The sequence below is a fragment of the Lathyrus oleraceus genome, chromosome 5 (genome assembly GCF_024323335.1).
Source record: "Lathyrus oleraceus cultivar Zhongwan6 chromosome 5, CAAS_Psat_ZW6_1.0, whole genome shotgun sequence".
Classification (NCBI taxonomy): Eukaryota; Viridiplantae; Streptophyta; class Magnoliopsida; order Fabales; family Fabaceae; genus Lathyrus; species Lathyrus oleraceus.
The window spans coordinates 95,758,472-95,768,212 of NC_066583.1; the positions used below are offsets into that span (position 1 = coordinate 95,758,472).

Sequence of the window (9,741 nt, forward strand, 5' to 3'; positions counted from 1 at the left end):
AACCACTTCTGAGCGCCATCTGGATCGTATGCTCCCTTGAACATTGGAGGATTGTTCTTCTGGAACTCACTCAGTTGACGAGCAGCTCCCATTCCCACAACATTCGGATTCCCTCCAAGTACTCCAGCTAGCATACCCAGAGCCTCAGCAATCGCAGCATCATCTCTACCTCTTCCAGCCATCTCTATTCTGAAAACCCAACAAGCTAAAACAATAAGTACTGATAGGGTTACACAACACCTATCCCGTACAGGGGAAACAGAATAATTACGACTCGACTCGATCGACTATGCTCTGATACCACTAATGTAACACCCTTCTAAAATACCCCAAATATTTAATTAAAATAGCGACATAACAATCAGAGTAATTATGCAATTAAGGGTGTCACACAATCATTTCACACCAATCACCAAATAACTGTCATGCTCTTTTATTAATTCGAAACATAAAGCATTTGCACAATACGCAGCGGATAGAAATCAAATCAATCATGCAAAACATGTAACACATTACATGTAAAATTTATTCAACAAGGTAAAACATCCCGTCCCGATGTTACATCTATCAGAGCATGACCCACTAAGGAGACTACACTAGACTCCGAGCACTAGCTTCTACTCAATCACTGCTCGTTACCTGAAACATAGTTGTAAGGGTGAGTTCCTCAATCGATATAATAAGCATTATAAAATATCATGTAATGCTAAGTAATTTAACACATATCATCACCCTAATCAGATCACACACATTCAGCAACGGCAATATCAACTCATAATCATCATCATCATCATACTCAAACTCGACACAACCATAAAACACACGTATAATATTGGAATACATCCATTCATATTATACGCCATAAATACATACATGATGCAATGAGACTCCATGCATGCGATACCGACTATTCGTGAACATATAGTTCAACCTCACCGATCAAATCCAGATACGGCTACCAAGCTCACTAGTCCCACTCATTTGAGACTTAGTGACTCACTCACTAATTCCTCACCATGGGAATTAGCTACCACCCCAAGGGCTATGATATGCACGCTAATCACCTAGCATGCAAACATCAACAACAATCCACAATACTAACTCACTAATTCCTCACCATGGGAATTAGCTACCACCATAAAGGCCACAATATGCAAGCTAAATCACTTAGTCATGCAAACATCAACAATCATCCACAATGGACATATGCTCACACTCTGAGCCATAAACAGTCCGTTCATAATTTCATACATGATAGATACATTCATAACATTATGCATATCATCATACATCATCAACATATTTACCACATAATCACATCATGTCATACCACATAGTCAATCACAGCATTAGCACACTCTACTAATACCTATACTACTCAAAACAACGGGAAATGATCCCTACTCTATCATACATCAGCTAAATTACATTACTCAGCTGAACAACCAAAAACTGCACAACAACAGCACAGAAAAATCACAATCCTGCCCATACGCGTATTGCCTAATCCCATACGCGTATGGCCCAATTCTCAGCCAATCCCATACGCGTACCACCCATCTCATACGCGTATGCTACGCGTACCACTTCCTCATACGCGTACCAACAGAGGCCAAACCACGTTCAAAACATCATCTTCCTCATCCATACGCGTATTGCCTAGTGCCATACGCGTACTAGACCATCTCATACGCGTATTGCCTAGTGCCATACGCGTATGACCAGAAACCAGATTTCCAGATCTGCTATGGTTTTCTCTACCACGAGATTCCTCAGATCCAACCTCCTACAATCCAATTTTTCCCAGAATTCGTTCATATCATCTAACCCGAATCATCCCCTATTCGATTTCACAAATTCTAACATTTTTACATCTAATTCCTACGAATTCCCTTCAATTATAATCCAAATTTCGTTCATCTAAAAGTTCACAATTTCATCATGCATCATTCTAATCAGAGTCAAATCAATGGTTTATCACTACCCACTACATGTTATCCCATAATACCCATTAAACGATGATAAACCCCCCTTACCTGAGTTAATCCGGCAATCCTTCAGCTTCAAGCTCTCCCTCTCTTCAACCCTTGTTCTCTTGCTCTTCTCTTTGCCCTTTTTCCACTGTTCTGTCTCTTTTTCCTTTTCACGTGAAAATAACCCTTTTTACCAAATGAGACCTTTTCTAAATTCCAACTTTTATTCCAATAAAATTAATAATCCAATAATAATATTCCAATTATTTAATTAAATTAATAAATATAATATTAACTTAAATTAAATAATTATCTTTATTTCATCGGGGTGTTACAGGCTGAGTCGTAACGCGCGAAGGGGGAGTTGCACTAGGCGGCACAATAGAGGTTGCAAGAATCGGCCACGCAGCAACAACGTGTCATCGAAAATCATCGTTGGCGGCAGGTCGTTGGAGGTCGGCATGTTGGTGTAAGCCCTAGAGGCCAATACTTTTGGTACTTGTATCGAATTATTTATTAATAATAAAAGGCTTTTTCTTTATTATGTTTGTTTAATAAAGTCCCTAGAATAGATAGTCCGTTTAATGTATCAAGTGTGACTTAATCATGAGATCACATTAAACATAAGGACACTATTATTAAAGTATCCGTAGTCGAGCTTTATTGTGAAGTGGGATAATATTAAAGCATTAAGACTATTATGTATATAGACTGATGATCACATCTCATGGATCATGGATAAGGAGTTATCAAGTCTTAAACATAGGTATGAATATTAAGAGTAATATTTATACTGGATTGACCCGCTATGAGAATACTATATAAAATGTTATGCAAAGTGTCATAAGTTATTCTCATGGTGATAATGGTGTATACCACCCTTCGACCTGAAACCACTATGGACCCTAGATGTAGAGTCGAGTGCCTTATTGCTGATCAAACATTGTCCGTAACTGGATGACCATAAAGACAATTGATGGGTACTCCACGAAGCATGCTAAGGGACATGAGTGACCTAGATGGAATTTGCCCATCTTGTGTAACAGGATAAATGTCTATGGGCCCAATATTGAACTGGACAAGGATGACACGGTCTATGCCTTGTGTTCAATATAGACATAAGGGCAAAAGGGTAATTATACACATAATTATTATCACAAAAGGATTTGTTAGATCACATGACATTTTCGTCTCTTGGATAGCAGTGATGTGTTGCTAGATACCGCTCACTGTTTATTATGTTAAATACGTGATTTAATATAATTGTCAATGCCGCGAAAACCTACAGGGTCACACACAAAGGACGGATTGATGAGAGATAGAGTAACTAAGGAATATTGTAATGTACGGTGCCCTTAAGTGAATTGTAGAACATCGTAAGGTACGGTGTACTTAAGTAGAATACGAAATATGGTAAGGTACCACGCGCTTAAGTGATTTTGGCATATTATAAGATATGGGCCTGTCGCATCTCGAAAAATACGATTCCTCACGATGGTCACGGAAAAATTTACGTTCGAATAGAGTCGCCACCGAACTTTATTTATCCCAATGAAGGGATAGGAAAATATCTATAAAACCTTTGAAAAATAGAATAATGATCGTCGCAACCATATTCGGGTTCGGGAGTGGATTACGTAAAGGGAATGTATTAGCACCCCTTACGTCCGTTGTACTCAACGGGAACCTTTTAGTTCTAATTTGTGTTTCGAGTGTTAATTTATGTTTGTTTGTTATCTTTATGTTATAAAATTATTAAAAATAGAAATGGATGAGAACCTCAAAAAAAGGAAATTGGAGGTTTTTTATTAGTGTGCTCGCGAAGATACAATAATCTCCTGCCTACGTATCCTTATGGTATAATAAGGAAATCAGAGCATTCATAGTTCGGGGAACTACGGTTGGTTGGTGTCTTTTAATGAACGACTGCTTAGATCGCATCCTAAAGGCTAAACGTTGGCTTGTCTACTCTCGGCGGAGGCTTAAACACTAGTTTGTTGTGCGCATTAGAAATGATTAAATGGTGTTCTTTTTTAAAAGAGTTCTGGTCATACGGAAGTGACAAGTTGGTACATTGGATATTTTGATTGGTTGAGATGTTTTTGGTTGGATGACGATTACTCGGATGGTCGAGTAAGACAACTCGTATCCTAACAGCCGGGAAAGGGAATAGAAGACTCTAGACCGCTTTCTTTTTCATCCTTAATTGTGAAAGGATCTTAATGATGATTAAGGTATTTTAAACGGATGACGAATACTCGGATAATCGAGTGAGAGAACTCGTATCCTAATAATCGGGAAAAGGAATAGAAGACTCTAGACCACTTTCTGTTTCATCTGAATAATAGGTTTATGTATGGTCGATGTATTTTAGAATAGACGACAAGTACTTGAATGGCTGAGTAAGACAACTCATATCCAAGCATTTGAGAAGAGGAATTGAAGACTCAAGACCATCTCCCTTTTTGTATAGTTCGTTATGAAAATGATTTAATTAGGTTATGAGTTGGTGGAAAAATGACAATTGTTCGACTGACCGAGTAAGAGAACTCGTATTCAAACAATTGAGGAGTGAAGTTGAAAACTCAAAGTCAACTCCCTTTTCATTTAGCTTATTGTGAAAATATTTCGATTTAATCGGAGTTTGGAAGTTGGTATAGGAACGACAATTATTTGACTAACCAAGTAAGAGAACTTGTATTCAAATAGTCGAGGAGAAAAATTGAAGACTCAAAGTTATCTCCCTTTTGGCTTCTTGTTATAAAAGGGTTTGATTTGTTTGTACTTAAATGATTTAGAAATGACGACCATTTGACTAACCGAGTAAGAAAACTCGTATTCAAATAATCGAGGAGAGGAGTTGAAAACTCAAAACCATCCCCCTTTTCATTTTCAAATGAAGTGTTGTTTAGGTGCGATTAAGTATTTTAATTTAACTTTTGATGTCGGACCGAGGTTCTAAAATTTGCATTCTTGTGAATGAATTGAATTTATTTGGTGAATAATCCATTTAATCGATTAATTAAAATCGAATAGGTCTCATTGTAAGAAAGCCCAAGAGTAAGCCATGTGAGGTTGATGGCGATGCTTTTACAAGCGATCAACTTACAGAGGTGTTTTGAAAATGGGCTCGACTTTGAATCGAGAATTGTTTGACTTGTTGTTTTTTTGAAATTGGTTTGGATATTTTGAATCAATGACGAATTGGATCGAAATAAATAAATCAATATTTAATTAACCAAATTAATTAATTACAATTTGATGGAATTGATTAATTAAATTAATTAAAACTAATTATCAAAAATCATTTAATTAAGCAGAATAATCATGTTAATTAAAATTAGTTAATAGTAACTAATTGATTAAGCAAAATCTCAATTGATTAATTAACTTAATTAAAACTAATTATCAAAAATTATTTATTTAAGCCAAATAATCATGTTAATTAAAATTAGCTAATAATAATTAATTAATTAGGCAAAATCTCAAATGATTAATTAACTTAATTAAAATTAATTATAAAAAATTATTTATTTAAGCCAAATAATCATGTTAATTAAAATTAGCTAATAGTAATTAATTAATTAGGCAAAATCTCAATTGATCAATCAACTTAATTAAGTGAAAGAAAATATGTGATAATGGAAGGCATGGTTTATGATATGCAATAAAAATATTTAACTCAATTTTCTAGGTCTGTTTAAATTTGATCTTTTGTTAATTAATAAAAGAAAATTATCACATTCATTAAATTAGTTTATAACTAAATGACCTGACCCACTAATTAAAATGAAATATGTAGTAGATTGATTATTAGAATGATAATAATTAAATAAAATTATGATTAAAAAAATGCAAGGTGGGGTGCACGTTTATGGGGGATTTATAGGCCAAAACAGAAAGGCCTGGAGACAAATCCAACTAGGTCAACTTAAAACGGAAAAAAGAAAAAGAAGCGTTATTTTTCAACAACCTTTCTCTCTCTTCAATTTCCCAGCCGCTCACAACACTTTGTAAACCCTAAAGTTCTTCTCTCTTCTTCGTTCAGTTCACCCTCACCCTCTCGACCTATGAACAACAAAAATTAGGACATCCAAGGCTAGGGAAAGCAAAGACCGATCATGACGGACGACACAAGTTTAACGGCGGCCGTTACGAACTGTCACGGTGATGCCGCCATGAGTATCCGGAACTCAAACCAAAATCATACCTTACCCAAACACAAAGGAAAACCATAAACTTAAATCTCGCAGTGAAATTTCCAAAAAAAACCGAGAACAACAACAAACAAGATCCAAAATCAGAAAATCAAGAAAAAAGACTCCAAATCTTTAAATCAAAACCAAACCAAATACAACAACATCTTCACGCAATAATCATGGGGGTCACGTTCTATGAGGCAATACAAATATGACAATAATATCATAACATGCAAAGGAGAATTTTAAATACCAAATCGGAGCTAGTCCGACGTTAAGATTTCGGCAAGGTGAGGTGTGTATCTTTATCACTTTTCTCCTTCTTCTTCTCTGTTAAGCGCTTTGGGTTTTTTTTTAGAAATAATCTCTTGCTGTGTTTATGTGCGTTTGCTGTTGTGTTCTGGGTTTGGAAAAAATACTTCTATGTAATCTCGTGTGGGTTTTCTAGGGTGTTCAGAAAAATTGTTGTGTTGTTCTTGATGTGTGAACCAACTCTGTTATCTCATGAATCCGTTTATGAAGAAAAAATTAAGTCTTAAGAACTCCCCTTTTTTCGATTTTCCCATCCCAGATTATGTGGGATTTTATCTCTGTTAATTTGTTCTATTTTAAGCTATTTGTTGCAATGCCTTTTTAGATGTTCAAATTAATCCTCTGGATAAAGCTTTGAACTTAGTAATTTAATTAGTTGTTTTTCAGTTCTTTAAGTGCTTTTAAAAAGTGCTTTTTATTTAAGCTATTTTTCCTCTTTGCAGGTTACAAGTTTGAAATGACTTGATGGAATGGGAGGTGGCTATAAGAAAGCACACTTGGAGGCGCGCCCAAGTCAAAGGGGTTTTCATCTTGATTACCTGGCTTTAGTCTTTAGGATTTGTTTCCATTTGCAGCAAATTTCCACTTAATTAAAATGTAATTACTTAGTTTAGTTTTTTTTAAGACAAATGTGTGTTTGGATTATTTGTAACTTATTAAATTAAATTTTAATTATGTAATTACCTTTTAAGCTTTTAAAACTTAACTCAATAATTATTTATGCTAATCAATTAGAGTATTTTGAATTTTGTCATCTTATTTCAATTGGCAACCTACTTGGGCCACCATGAACATCCAACCAAAAATGTTTCTAGTATGTTATTATTTAATCAAAATCTAAGGGCCTGTTTGATTCCCTTTTTAAAAATAGTTTTTTAGTTTTTGAAAATTGAAAAACTAAAAACTCATTTGATAAATAGTTTTTAAAAAAGTGGTTTTGAAAACTGTTTTTGTTTTTTAGTTTTAAAAACTAAAAAACCAAAACTAATAAAAGCTGTTTTACTTTTGAATTTTTAAAATACAAAAACTGAAAACACATGAAAAATTTGTAATTTTTTTTTATTAATAGTAATTATGTTGATTTGTTAAATATGAATTGGCAATAGAAAATATGTTTTTGTAATACTCATATGCGTAAGATAATTATTTGCATCGGAAAAACTCAACAAATAAAAAATATTACGTTTGTACAAGAGAACACATTTTAATTGGTTGGATATTTTCATGTTTATAACATGTACATTATATATTTATCTACTTTTTATTTTTTTAATAAAATTTAATTATCATTCTTTTATGTATTCATTATGTGATTGTTTATATTTTGACATGAACATTCCGTGAAATTACATTCAAAAATATTTAACTTATAGAAAACAAATTGAAATTTGTAAAATTGTAAGATAATAATTTGTAAATTTTATCGCTTTTAAGAAAATGATATGATTGGAATAAAATTAATTTGCAAATAGTATTTTATAATAAATTAAAATAAATTATAAAGAGATTAATGGAGATGTACTAACCTAGTAAAAAAAAATTACACGATCATTCAATAAAAATATATCATTTTGCTATATCATATAAATAATTTTAAAAAAAAATTAATATGATTTAGTGGGATATAATCGTTATTGATCAAAAGTGTAAAATTAATTTACACTATCAATGTATCATCCATTTTCTCAATTATAAAATAATTGTTTAAAATTTAAAATTAAAAAAATAAATTAGTTTAATTAATTACTGAAATAATTTTATACTTTTTTTAATAACTCTTTAATATATATAATATTTTATCATTTATTTATAATCACACTATTTCTAAAAGTAAAAATCAAACAATATTTGAATTAGTTTTTAAAAACAAATCAACCAAACAAGTTTTTTTTTATTATCTCAAAAATAGTTTTACAAAACAAAGCTTCCAAATAAATTTTTATTTTGTTTTCATCCTAAAAATAATTCTTAAAACTAATTTATAAAACAGTTTTTAAAAACAAAAAATTGAAATTGAATCAAACAGGCCCTAACTATGACCAGAAATGCCAATGCAATTCCAACTTTTAAAAACAATACACTTTTAACTTAAGTACAGAGAAATCAAATATAATGACTTAATTTAAAAAGCAACACAATTCTATCTTAAACATAAAAATCTAAATATGGAACTTTTAATTTTAAAAAACAACACATATTCTAATTTAAACACAAAAATCTAAATATAGAACTTTTAATCTAAAAAAACAACACAATTCTATCTTAAACACAAAAATCTAAATATGGAACTTTTAATTTAAAAAAACAACACATATTCTAATTTAAACACAAAAATCTAAATATGGAACTTTTAATTTAAAAAACAACACATATTCTAATTTCAACACATAAATCTAAATATGGTACTTTAATTTAAAAACAAACACATACATGCCTAAAAAAAATGCAAATTTAATTTGGGCACCTATGAAGAACTTAGAACTTGGCATAAATATTTGGGATATGTAAATGGACTAGTAAATAGTGATCATAGAAATAATAACATGGCTCTTAATATTTACTAATAAATAAATAGGTTTTCGATTAGTAATGTAAAAAGATTCAAACCACATTTTAGATTATGAACACACTTATGCAAATGGGCCTTTGAAACAAAGAGATCTCATGGGTAAACCACAAATGGCCGGACAAAATTGGGGTATGACAGGGCCATATATACTTGAGTGGGCTTTTTAGCTTGCAGCCCTCACAAGTGGTTCTATAAATAGAACCCTTGTGTAGAAGCATTTGTGCAGTTGCAATTTTGTTTCTCTCTCTCTCTCTCTCTCTCTCTCTCTCTCTCTCTCTCTCTCTCTCTCTCTCTCTCTCTCTCTCTCTCTCTCTCTCTCTTAAAGCCTTCATTCGTAGCAGCTAGTACTGAGATTGAAGGAATCCGTTCGTGTGGACTGAGTAGAGGCGTTGTCATTGTTCAACGTTCGTGATCGCTCCGTAGATCTGCATCAAAGGTTACAATCGCCACAAGAGGTAACGATTCTATAACTGATCATGCCCATTCGTAAGGATCATTAAAGGAGAAATTTTAAATTCCGCTGCGTTTTGGATCGCCATTCTCATTCAGTGGTATCAGAGCCACTTACGAAACCATGCATCTGATAGCTGTTTATTTTATGTATTAATACGATTAAAAGACAGAATGAATCAAAGAATAAACGAGTAATTAAATTGAGATCGATCAAGTTATATATATGATATAAGTA

At 32.6% G+C, this 9,741-nt stretch overlaps 1 long non-coding RNA gene across 1 annotated transcript; it reads left to right on the plus strand.

Annotated features, from left to right (window-relative positions):
* The first annotated feature begins 5,903 nt into the window (after positions 1–5,903).
* LOC127084706 (uncharacterized) lies at positions 5,904–7,164 on the plus strand. The gene is made up of 2 exons (XR_007788774.1): positions 5,904–6,467; positions 6,928–7,164. It is a non-coding gene; the product is annotated as an uncharacterized LOC127084706 (long non-coding RNA).
* Positions 7,165–9,741: the final 2,577 nt, after the last annotated feature.